The sequence below is a fragment of the Euwallacea similis genome, chromosome 13 (assembly GCF_039881205.1).
Source record: "Euwallacea similis isolate ESF13 chromosome 13, ESF131.1, whole genome shotgun sequence".
NCBI lineage: Eukaryota > Metazoa > Arthropoda > Insecta > Coleoptera > Curculionidae > Euwallacea > Euwallacea similis.
The window spans coordinates 2,114,953-2,128,562 of NC_089621.1; the positions used below are offsets into that span (position 1 = coordinate 2,114,953).

A 13,610-nucleotide genomic window follows, 5' to 3' on the forward strand; every position below is an offset into this window, starting at 1 on the left:
TAGACAATATAATTCAGAGTAAATTCTTCAAGGGACTTCTAATGGGTTTCATTATGAGTTTGGCTTGGATTAGCATGAGAACCTGTACCTTTGTCGATTCAAATTTGTACAGCATCGGCATATCCAGAATGTAGTAGCGATTGAAAGTCATTTCAGAGCAGTTTAACCTTACCTGGCCGAGGATATGATTGATTTTCGAAATAGATTTTCAAAATATTTGTTTGAAAGAGTTATTCAGCTATTCTTTGAAAGCAACTGAGTCTCACCAAATCTATGACAAAGCTGTTCCAAAAAAGCATTTTGGAGCACCGGTTCAAACGTCTTTACGAACTTTCTAGCCTAACTTCGAGAGGATAATTCGGGGTTAAACTGTCTAGGGATTCAAATTTGAGATGAATCCATTTAGAGGGTTAATTTCTTTTGACTTCACTTTGAGCCCGTTAAGTTCCGATAAATCCAGGAACAACTTGGTTTTCAAAGACCTTTAGGAGTAGTTGTCGTGACCACAATTATGGGTTGATTTTTCTAGAGCATTTTCTACTTTTCCCAGAGTTTCCCAAGTTTCGAAAATAATGAACTTATAAATGGCTTGTTTAATGTTCCTCTGTTTGACTGTAAGTATTTCCGCAGTTGTATTATATCTGACCCGAACGTGCGCCCATATTTAAACGAGGGAGATCCTCAGTTCTGGGATAAATTCCGCTCTGTTAAGCTGTCCTGACCAGAAAACTTGAAAGAACAAATCTCAGATCTATTAAGAAATGCTTGCATTTCCCAGACTTCTCTTGTCATGCAAATGCTTTTAATGCACTTATCCATGAAACTTTTCAAAAACCCGATCGCAAAATTTCCCCGAGGTATAATACCCTGGCTGTCACAAAACATATAATTTATGTAGGGGTTCCCTATTGGGACCATGTCCAATTTGCGGGACATTTGTAAGTTGAGACTTCTTAAACAAGCTTGCCAACTTCAGCCAGGAGCAATTTGTTTACTTAAATTTTATTCGAGGGTTCGAGGAAGATAAATGCACCAATAAATAACAATAAAAATTACGCGGATATTCAAAAATGGCGAACGTGAGCACAATATTGTTACCCATGAAATCAATACAAAGATGTATCTTTCGTGGAACTATATGATTTCTCTAAGGAGTAGTGTTTGCATCCAGAATATTAAGCAATCCCGCCTGGATCCCTGGAAAAATGTTGGTTTTTATTATCGGTATTGCCCTTTTCGGATCCGTATATTACGTCATTTGTAAAACACCGATGTTTGTCTTCGTCTGTAATGGGCAACTCTGGGAAGTGGGGAAGTTATAGGAACGTGAGATTGGCTACTAATAGAGGGTTGGAAGCCGCCAAAATGTTTGGCTAAGTGACTGTGGAATTTTCAGAGCAAATAACCGGGATATTTGGCGAGGGACTGCTTAATTAAGTGTGCAAACTAGGATTCTACCGGATAATATCAATTAAATGCAATGCTCTAGGTGGAAAAAAGAGCGGTCTCTGTCTGAAGCGAGGCCAATAAGAACGTGTAGGAGCATTTGCAATCTAATTTCTGACCTCGCTAAAAGTAGTCCGAGAAGGACGCGTTATTAAATTAAGGCTGTTGCAAACTTTCATGAACAATTAAATATTACTTTCATCTGAACTTGGCGGATTGTGAGCTTAAAGTCGAATTAAACCGGGTCTGAATATTTCAGTGGAAAAATGGCAAGGGTCTAATAATCGGGCAGGGTCCCTTCCTAAAATGAAATATAAAACCGACATTTTGAGCATTGAAGAGGGAAGCTTTCAAAAGATCATAAAATATGCAGAGTTTTAAATTTGGGTTGCGCGTCACATCATGATTTGCTTGGAATGAGTGACGATCCCGGACTCATGGAACGTGATTGAGCTCCAGTCAATAGCGAAATTGTAGGCTTTTAATGGAACTACACACATTTCCTCCATATCTTCATTAGGCGATCCATGCGTTCAGTAATAATTACAAAAAAGCCTTGCAGTTTTAATTAAAACTGTCAAAGGCAATCTGCGAGTTTTACTTGCAAATCGCAGCAGGAATGTCCGATATAGATTTATACCAGAGGTCGTAAACTGAAACAAATTCCTGCAGATGCTCGCTAAAAGTAATTCCACATTTCCCTTCCTGCCGATGGCAGAGATTTTGATTTAAGACTCGTCTTTTCCTGCAGATTTAAATTGTCCGTGGCTTGGAGTAATAAATTTCCAATCAGAATTTACCTTTAAAGCTTTCAGATTAGGGCCGAATCAATCCGGTGAGAATCAATCAAATGTGGCAGTGCAACATCAGCTGGCAAAAGTAATTAGTAGCAATATTAATGACGTGCTATTACAGCCACTATGGGTCCTTTAAGCATTGAAATATGGGAGGCTTCTTTGCTCAACTGAATCTGCATATTTATTGGAGTAATTAGGTTTCACTTGAGTAGATTCGCGATGTTTGATTCCCGGGGTATGATTTGCAGTGCTCGTTCGGGAAATTTTTACGTCTTTAAATTGGAAATAAAGTGAAATTGGAAAATTTCAGTGCCAGTATTAGCGAGCGCAGGAAATATTCTTGATGGAGCTAAGAGAGCGTTTAATTGAGTGCATTAAATAGAGGTTGGCAGGGCATTTTCTTTCATTCCTATAAGACGTTTCCGAAAAAGCACCCTTTCAGTACAGACAGGGAATATTTTTACTCCCAAATGAGAACGCATTTCATCTGAAAAACGCTAACGTTTTTAAACGTTCGGAGCGGAGAGTAGGTCGCGAAGAGCCTCTAAACTTCCATAATTTAAATTTTTAATATTTCACATTATACGGAAGTCGTTTCAGGCCAATGAAATTATGGCCATGCAAATGTAATCCACCTTTGTCGGAGGAATTACTCTCGGTCCATGGAGTGTGAATTATGACCCCGAAATAGGCTTTAATTTCGCGTTATAATCTAATGGCTGAATTGGTAACTTACCCATGAAAATCTCTGATGAAAAGTCCCTTTGAGGCTCCGTTTGAATCTAGAACAAAAATTCTCTTTAACTTGACGATTAATGGTTAATTCTGAACGCAAAATCGAATTAAAGAAGATCATTTAGCGGCCTTAAAAGACAAATTGCCGAAATAAAATCGTTATTAATAATTTCCAGGGACTATCATTCTTGTTCCGGTTTAACCGAAGGCAAAACTCGCATGAATAATGACACCGGCTCTCATAAATCACGCCTTCCTTATCTACATTTTTCACTTCTAAATTCGGCCTTGTTTTCGGGATATTATTGGGATAATGGTGCCATTGTGGAGATAATATGGATTCGATGAGATCGGAAAATATGAAATGGCTTTGGACGCGGTTATATCTGAGCTGAATTATTGCCAAGAAACTTTTGTTTGCCCCTACGAGCAAAAAATTACCGTCTTTTCCCTATCCCAGGAACAGCTCTATATATAAAAGTGCGTTATATAAATCGCAGGTTTTTTCGTTGGTCCCTCTTCTTGAGAGATGGCTCTAAATTTATGTCGAGATATTTTTTACATTTAAAGTCACTTAAAGCAGCCGCAACCATTTTTCATGTCGTTTTTGTGTGACCTTTTGTTCGCGACTATGCCATTTTTTTTTTGTCCCAAAACATCCAAAGTGAATCGGTCCTCTTTCGCGGCGTTCTTTGTCAGGGGTTGGTGCTAAGCTATCGAAAATCCCCCTTGAGATTGGTGAGAAGACCAGATTAATCTCGTTGTTTTTCTCGTTAACACTGACACCCAAATTAAGCTTCCCCTTTCCCTTGCGTATAAGGTGTTAGCACACAAAGTGAAATTAGTGAAAGCGTAGGACACACAGTGGACCCACTTTTTTATCCTCGTCGGAAGAAGCCGTAATAGGTTTAATTACTCAGAAAATTAAATATTCCCTGTAAGTGCTCTTGACACTTAATGGGTTAAACTTTCCCGTTTACATTCAAGATTTATACCTGTAATTTCCTGTTTAAGTCAGCCCAAACACCGAATGAGTTTCATCGTTTCATGAGATCTTCATTCGACCTGCTCGGGAGAATAAAATATGGAAATTGTGCCATTTTCCCAAGCTGGCGACGAAATAAGTTGGGGTTAGGCTGGATGGAATGGAAATTAAATTATTTGTTTTAAGTGCTGAGTCTTCGGATGAAAGCTATGGAAGATTTGATTGCTGTGGAAATTATCTCAACAGGATTGTGTCTACAGAAATGTTTACAGGAGTACCTCAATGACAAATCGGCTTTTCAATCTGGAAGATTTCCATTTTTTTTACTTGCTCTTACCCGGAAAATTTGGTTTCGCTTGGGTCAACCAGAAACTCAGTCCGAAAATTCGTTTTTCCGGTTTTTCAATCTAATCTAGAAATCGGCCGTCCGCAGTTTAACCCAAAGATTTCTTATTTCCTCGGTTTAATCCGAAGATTTCTTGCTTCTTCGATTTAATTCGAGTTTTCTCACTTCATCCCAAAATTCGAATTTTTGGGTTTAATCTGAAAATTTGAATGTCCTCAGATTACGCCAAAATCCTTCGAATTATACCGACTTCTCGATTTAAGCCGAAATCCGGAACGATCCGGAGTCCTCGGTTTAATCTGAAATTCTTGTTTTGATCATTAATCCCGAAAATTTCTCGGTTAAGTTCGAAAATTCGGATTTCCTCTGTTCAACTGAAGAATGCCTCAATTCAACCGAATAAATTTCGAAATAGAAACTTAGCAACGTGCACAATGCGATTCTGAAGCGTACGGAGGCTGGATAAAACCAGACTTCCCATAATCAGGAAACATGTCATTTTCTATCACGAGCCAATATTTCTGGTATATTGCGGCTCTAATCGCTTTCAAGGATCCTCTCGATTACCTCAACAGTAACAAAAGCAATAAAAATAACAATAAACAAAACTTCTGGCAAATAAACCTGTCAATGACAAACATCCTAGATCCGCTCCGCTTTTATGGGTCTTCGTTATTCACTACAAAGGCAATCCCCCGAAGAAAAACTTCAATTGGAAAGTAGAGTTTTTCCGTTTGCATTTTAACAGCTCATTTTAAAGGAAGTGCTTACTTAGCGATTTCCTTTTATGTAGCGCTGATTTGATTTCATGTTCAAGCAGGCTTTCGTCCACTCTTTTGTTTCAGCGATCTTCCAGAATTTGGTGCAGTCTGGAGAAAGTGTTTTAATGCGCCGTTTATGAAGCGTTTTCTCGTTTTAGACATGCAAATCTGCACTGAGTTGTCCTCTAATAACTTCCTAATGGGATATCCATTCCATGATAGTAAGTTTTCTGCTTCAAAGCGAAAATCTTTTAAAAGGAATTCTCGACTGAATATTTTCATTTGCATTTTAACGCGAATAAAATTGGTTTCTTTGCCATTTTGCTGCAAAGTTCTTAATGTCCTTATGTAGCTTGTTAGAAAAGATGGAGGAAAAATGATTTCTCTCTATATCGGCAAGGATTCGCACAATTAATTTCAAGGCGGCAATTTTAGCGTGATGATAAGATAGCGGTTTCAATTAACACGAAAGAAATAATTCAAGAGCGCTTTCTTTTGTCTCGGTTTAATGGTCCAACCCAAGGGACAAGGAAAATAATATTCCCGAGGGATTACGGAAACCTTGATGCCAACTTAATTGCGAACCCAGTTTTTGACAGCCTAAGCCCGTTTTAATTCCGGATGGAATTACACTCACTCGTCAACACCACAACGCACCTTTTCCAGGAATTAAATGCTTGTATTCCAGGCTTTAGAATATCATCTTTTTGCGGGTGTTATTCCTTTAAATCACTCCAGTAATTAGTTCCCTCGAGCAGCCCTCTGGAAAGGTTTTCTCTCCGTTTTTCATGACCCTTGTCATCGCCATCTTCAAAATAGAAAGATTCCCGCCTGAAACATGTTCTTTGGGGTCACTACAGGGTGGATCTTCTTCATTATGTCTTGATGGATTGCTAGGAAACTTTGTAGTTTAGTTGAAGCTCGAGTCAAAATCATTTTTTTGATTGAACAGCTATCTAAAGCTCGTCTGTAACGTCAACTTCAAGATTTAATTTGCTTGAAAGTTAGTAGTGTCCGCTGGGAGCTTCCAAGGTTGGGAAACTCAAGTGATCTCGAGATTAAAACTTCTGTTCTCACATAGCTCGAGCTGAGCATAGATCTTCCTCTACCGTGATGTTATTCTAAAGATGAAGTTTACTTAAATTCCAGTAGGGTCTGTTGTCGATTGCGATGTTTAGGAAATTCAAATTTCCATATTCCAAATACGAGAAAATCGACCTGCCTGCCTGGCTTTGTACTCCAACTTGAACCAAGCTACAGATTTTCCTCTATGTACATTTAATTTACTTAAAACTCTGTAGCGCACGCTGTCGATTTTCCAGGATGGAAAACTAAAATTATCTCACGATTTTCAATAAGTACGAGAAAATCAAGAACTTCTTAAAAATATATAAAATTACCTCTCCCTGAGACTTAAATTGAATTGAGTATAGATTTTCATTAATGTAAAGTTTAATTCTCTTAACATTTAATGGATCACTTTGCCAATTTTCAAAGGCAGAAAAGTAATTCTTTTTATGTGAATTTATTCTGCCAAATTGTTTTTTTCGTGCACTACGAAAAATGTGCCTTAACCAGTAAAGCAAATGATATTTCTAATTTCATCTTTGAGGTGGGAAAAATTGAAATATGGAGTTAGAATACTAAAATATAAAATCCAGATTTGGACTATTTTCATCCAGCATTGGTGCAATACGTTTATGGTCACAACATACCAACCAATAAAATTTTCATATTACGTAATTAACATGCCTGCACATTATTGATATGTGGAATTGCCCCTATAGATGCTAATGTGGTCATAAATAGTTTATTAAATTTCCTACCAAATTTTTGAAAATACTTGATTCTCGTATTTCCGGAGCAGTGATGCAGGGGAAATTCGAAGCTTGTAAATCTCGTTTCGGTTCTGGAACTCTACAGGTCGCAAATTATCGATTAATCGTCACGAAGCTCAGAGGATCGAGACATTTCCGGGGCCTTCAGAGATCTCCGAAATCGATCGAATAGGTAAATTGTGAGGCGCTGCCAACGTTAGAAAAATGTTTGCACTTGCGGTTGAAAATCTGCAAAGTGCGCCTACAATTAATGTTTTGATATAAACAACGACGGGAAGACAGTGACACTGTGGGAACCTGAAGAGAAATTGCATTCAGAATACAAATTCAATTAAGCCCCTCAATGAGCTCTATCAGCGCGCACTAGGTGCTCCGCCTCTTTTAGTTCCCGAGATATTGACGAAGTTTAAGACCGAGTTTCTTCATGAAATGGTGAATGTGTGTAATAAATTCCAACGCGTGAGAAATTTTACCAAACTTTCAGTGTAAAACTCGTTTTTTATTCTCCAACAATTTTATTCCACTTTTTTGCACGATATCGTACGAATCTGCACCATTCAAGCCGTGTTTATCCTCTGATCTGAATATTCTGACTGCCATTGGTTAATATATTGTACAAGAAATAATCCGAAATGAGCTTTAAACACTAAGCTCGCATTCAAATACCATAAGTTGAGCCTTCTATACATATTTGAATGGCAAATTCCGGTTCGACTTAAACAGGATTAATTAACCACTGGCTGACATTTGAAATTCTTGTTTGGACGTTTGAGTGCAGTGGGCAAATACAATCTGGCTCGCATATTATGTACTTATTTGCCTACTTATCCAAACAGCAACTGCAATTAGTTTCTAGTTAATTCAGATCCATTGTTGTAGAATTATCAGCTTTGTTAATCAAAAGTTATGAACTGTTGTACTCCATCAATTCAGTGCCGAAAGAACAGTCCCATAAAAGAAAACTGGGAAGTTTCAATTGCAGACAGTTTCCTGAAACTTACGTTCTTCTAGGCTTTCTTTCGGGGAAGTTCGTGGATGACTGCATAGTATATCAAATTAAATGTTATCTTTTCGGCCATAACAAGGAGGAACGAATTGGGGGTAGTTTTATAGCAGCGCAACAAATCGGGGAAGTAGATGTAATCCCATTAGGTGCTGGGAAGGCTCATTTCGGGACTTACCAGATGTATTATACAGGTAAGAGCAAACCGACAAGAGACGAAACAACACTTAATTCGGAGGAATAATATTATCTGAAACAACCCTGCCGACGGGTACCCGTTTTAAGAGTTTCCATTTATGTAAATCCGGGCTTGGGAAGTGATTCTTTTGTCAACTGAGACGCAGAAAGGATAATCCGCCAAGGGAAAACGAGACAGACATAACCATAACGTGGCACGGAAGGAAAATTGAATACCATTATGTCACATTGCCGTAGTTGTAGCTTTAGACCATTTATCTGATTTATAAGGGGAGATATAAAGTGAGTTCCCAGAAACGGATACGGAAACGTTATGTGTAATTTAAAGCTGATATTATTTCCAGGCAAAAATATCGCAAATATTATTCCCTAGTTGCCTCGCTTGTAACATGCAGTTTCGGGAAAGTTATGGCTTTCCCAGAGAGTTTAGAAATTGGTTCTGATGCCGGCAAATCCCTTTGCACACATTATACTTAAGCCTGGAAATGCATCTCTTAATTTCCAATCACGGTCTTAAATAATTTATATTGACATAATGCGAAGGCTGAAAGGTTGCGGTTGAGTCGGATTTCTCGGCCTTTCACGTCTATTGCTGTTCTGGCTTTTATTAGGTCTAATGGAAACCCCGAAAAGGGGAGATTTATGTATATCCAGTATCGACAGGAGAGCGCGAAAGAAAACAGAAACTATAAGAGAGAAGATGTTTGTGGGTGCTCTTTTGCCCCCGAGCTTAATCAGGGCCGTAAAGTTGAATCCAAATAAAAATTGAAACTTTCAATTGAAATTCCTGATGGCGAAGAAAGTAAAATAAAAACCTTCGTAGCAAATGAAGCAGAACTAAAAGACAAGGCGAAGACAAAATTACAGCAGTGCCGTTCCGAGCTGTAATTTTAGTGCTAGGAAATTTAAAATTATTTGTTTTTCTCTTTTTCGAGATCGCTTTTTGTTGTAATCGTCGCACTCGCACATAAAATAGTCATAGTACACATAATGGAGATGTCGCAACTTAGCTCCAAATGGCAGTAAGATAAAAGACCAACCAAAAAAGACGATTTAGGGCATTGTAGTTGCAATCGCTCCGGTCTTTAAGAGTTTGCAGCAAAAAGCGTTTAATTGGCCTAATAAGGAGGTGCTGCGGAGTAGGGAATTAGTAAAATCGATGATTCAGACCAGGAGTTCCTGTGTTTTAAACGGGTTATATCCCTGGTAGACTTGCGTTTTTCATCATTCAGTGCATTTCGATTTTAAAAAGGTATTCGGAAGAAAATTAGATGAAAGTTCTGGGATTTGTTCAAGCATCGCTTCGGTTAAATGCGCTGATTTAGCTCACAGATGCTAATATGTTTGCCGGATATGTTGATTTTAACTCACATTTCAACATCAAATCAAATTTTTGCGACATTTCTTCAATTATCTACTTCATTTTGTTACCATTCATGCTCAATTTGTTTCTCTATCTGCCTGTAATAATCAATTGCGACCAGTGGAATGGTTGCAAAGCAAATCTGCTTGCAAATTTCCATTTTGTAATTTTATCACTTCATATTCGTTCCATCCACTTTTATGTAAACGCTAAACTTAAAAAGGTATTGAATTTACCCAGTTTTTCAGAAATTAAAACAGATATTCCGACTCGGTTTGTGCAAGCTTTTAGGACTCATTGAAACGATTAATTCGAGCTTTTCTTGAGAGAAATTGCTGTCGTCCTTCTTCGGAAATTTTCAGGAGAAATTTTAACTCTTAAGTTGTTGTTATTCGTTCTAATCCATTTATATGGATTGCTTCTGCATTTTTAAGGATTTTCCGGAGCGCTTTCAAAGCGAAAAAATAGGTATCACAGAAACATTGCATCTCAGAAAGGCAAAGAGAAGTTGCAGCCTCGTGTGAACAGGATTTTCGAGCTGTAGGTCCAAATTTGAAAGCACATTAACCACTGCGGAAATTGAGTTGAATATTACTCCAATCCAGGAATCTGGAAGTTTGATCAAAAATATCTGATCCAACTGAGAACATTGTTGATTTTGAAAATGCCGCTGAGTCCGTATCTGCGCTCGAAGCTTTTTAGGCCTGTTTTCAAATCAGGCACACCAAAATAAAACTTCATTAGTAACACTTGCTGTAATTACAAATTCAGTTCATTATTAATATCATTTCGTTTAATGCATCATTTAATGCTATAAATAATAATTAATTACAATCGGGTTGCAATGAGCTCCAAATAGAGGGAAGGGCGGTGTACCCGGACTTGTAATTTTGTCTACATGTAAATCAAATGGATGTTCTACTATTACAAACATAGAATTGACCAAACCATAGTTGAGTTTTGAGGACTGTCCAATATGCATCGTTTTTCGTCTCACCCCTAGCACGCAAACAATCCTCTGGATTATTACTAGGAAATGTCGCCACCTATTTACATATAGATGATCAGACACGGTCCATGAATTTTCAGGCAACATTTCCAATATGCCCTCTATGGCATTGCACACTCTGAATTCGGCCCCTTGTCAATAATTGACGATAACTCCAAACGATGTCTCTAATTGGCAATTAGCTTACCCAGAGAGATGAGTTATGTTGACTTTCAAAAAAGAAGTGAGAATTGCTGTTTACGGCAAACTTCCTGCGGAATCAATTTTCCAGTGACTTAAGTCTTTATCCCCTCCTTTCTGTTTGGATTCAGTTATAAACTTCATATCCGAGTAAAAATAATCTAAAATAGACCCTCTAAAGGTTCAGGTTTTAATGGGATGCTAGGGCAAATACCCTAAAGCAAATTCTATGGAAACCAATGTCCACTCTCGGCTTACGCCCATTATTGGCATAGGTGCGTTTAATTATGGAGTAGTTTGCATAAGAACTACTTTGCGCACGAAGAGGCAAGTAAATTTATATTTGTTTTATTAAGCTTAAATCAGGGATCATAAAGAGCAGGGGTAGCCCATAATGGCCTGGAACGGCAGTTCCAAAGCTGAGTTTCATTACCGACGTAAAAGTTTCGGTGGAATTGCGAACCACAGCGGTTTCTACAACTAAGCGCCGTTTCGCTTGATGTGGGCTGTACTAAACTAATTGGGGCCAATTTTATAAATTCCGCTATTTTAAGTACAAATTGAAGCCGCTTTCTGGTAAATTTCAGCTCACTAAAATAAGCCAAAAATTGCTGAAACAATAGGATCCAGACAGCCTATGGCCCTCTTTGTTTGACCCGGTTAGCTATAAATCAAGCCCTGTTTTCTATAGATTCTCATTAAGGTAATACAGCCCCAACAACGGTATAAAGGACAATCGCCCAAATATAGACGAATTTAATGGGGGTGTTATTTCCTATTTTGCTTTGTTTTAGTGTTCCAGAAGAATCGTATACTGGTCCTATGGGATGAATCTTTCATTACTCCTATTGTAGCTGTTCCATTCCTCCAATCGTAAGCTTAATTTAAGATGGACCAAAGCTGATCTGAATAGGATGAGAACATTTGCATGGGGCAGTTTGACGTTTACAAGAAAAAATTGTGGTAAATTACACCTGCAAACCCCTCAAATTCCCATTCATTTCAAGTAATACTGAATTGAAGGGAATTACTCCAAACTAACACTACTATACTAAATATTTCTCAGAAACTACAGAAAAACTTTTAACTAGATTCGTGTTTCGTCGTATCTGCCCTATTCAGATGGCCGAAGTTTCGACTATAGCTGTTGTTTTATGGGCTCCCAAGAAGCTAAAAACTTCCACCAACTTTAAACGTTTTATTATCTCTCTAGAGTGGCTAGAGATCGATTGGAATTATTGAAATGAATGCTGGACGTTATGAAATATTTTCGAATTGAACTTTGTCGCAGATAATCTGTAGGGGAAGCCAAATTGTGAACTTTAAACAATGTCACTGATGCTAATAAAAAGCGGGCCCGTTCATTGATTATCATCATAGATCTAATGCCAAGAAGAGTTTCTTCAGAGCTTGAATCCTTAGATGCCCTTCATCGAAATTTTTGTTTTCAAATTTCTATAGGAGCTCTTTCAAAATGTTGACGATTTCTTCTATTTCCCCGACTATTGTTTGAGGGACATCCTGTATAAGCGGCAGCAGACTAACACCTAACTAACTGGCACTGATTGTTCACCTCGAAGCACTGACACGTTGTAGGATTGATAAAGGCAAGAAGCAGAGTAAAGCTTGCAGTAGACAAACTTTCTTTCCCTAATTATTTTCACAAACAAAATTTGAGCGCAGATTGAGGAGATGCTCAGTTGCAAGACTGCAAGGAATGGAGCAAGTCTGTATGCGTCAACAAAACATACTCGAAAAATTCTTGGGAATGTTCGTAATTGATTGTGTTTTGCGGATGGAACCGTTAATCCTTTATCCCAGATGTTCTGATAATTTTCTTCCGAAAATCTGTTTTGTCATTCAGACTTGGATCTCCTGGAATTACCGGAAGTTATGAAATATTTCCGGGTGTAACTTTTGTCGTAGATCAATTAACCCTACCAGAAACTTCCACGTTAATTCATCGCCCATTCAACTGACCTTTAGAGGAATTCCTCTACATCATAATTCCACATGATTGCCCCGAAAGCCTTTAGTTGCCCCGCCGGATCGCAACTAACAAGAGGGCTTAATGGTTTCCTGAATTCCAGGCACGTAGCTGCATGTAGGTATTTCATGATGTCTTATAAATATTGAGTTCAAACGAGTTTTTTTTTATCCAGCCCATCAATGTGTCGACAAAGCATTTATGTCCCCATCTTATCGCATGCAGACAACAACATGCATATTCATATGGATTTATCGAAAATGCATTGAAAAGTTGCTCTTTGGACCGTAAACTTGATACGCCTTTATACGAAAACTTACGTAAAAATAAAAATTGGAAATGGGGAGAACTTTTATGGAAATCAGTCAGGCAAATAAAACTCCCCCTTTCCCTTTCTACCCGATGGGGCTTGTATATACATATAAGTAAATTAGGTAAATAAGATCTTTTCAGCCCTCTTTCACTGGAGTTGTATAAAATGGCACCCTCGGTTAAAGTTACCGGAGCCGATGCTTTAGTTGTTCATATTACGGCATCATAGAATTCCTTGACGGAGATACGTGACAGGAATCTAAAGTGATAATCCGTAAAAGCCTCTAGTCCCATTCGACTCCCTCAAGGGTTTTTCCCTGGGAATTTGCAGATGGATGTCTCTACGAAAATTAGGGGAAAATATGTGTGTTTACCGAAATTTATAATTTTAACGATACTATTAGTCCTCGAAGAAAATGCCGCGAAAAAGCTTTAAGCTCGAAAAGCTTTTGTTTTTCAGAACGAAACGCAGGCATGAATGCCGGCAAAGACAATACCAGGGCTGGCTAATGAAATTCTGCTCCTTTTGTATGCAAATATCTGTTAAGAGACTTTTCTGCTATACAACATGAAACACGGCGGATATTATGGAATATTAAGTTTTTAACAAAAATAAAGGACATTTTCAATCGTTCGTTTTATGCAAGAGC

General features: G+C 38.1%; 1 protein-coding gene across 1 annotated transcript in view; it reads right to left on the bottom strand.

Annotated features, from left to right (window-relative positions):
* The window catches only part of LOC136413328 (leucine-rich repeat-containing protein 24-like), an 83,681-nt gene that overhangs the window by 41,617 nt on the left and 28,454 nt on the right, over positions 1-13,610 (bottom strand). The window contains exon 2 of the mRNA XM_066396834.1: positions 2,980-3,025. The gene's annotated coding sequence lies outside the window, so the exon portion shown is untranslated. The remainder of the gene's footprint in view (positions 1-2,979; positions 3,026-13,610) is intronic.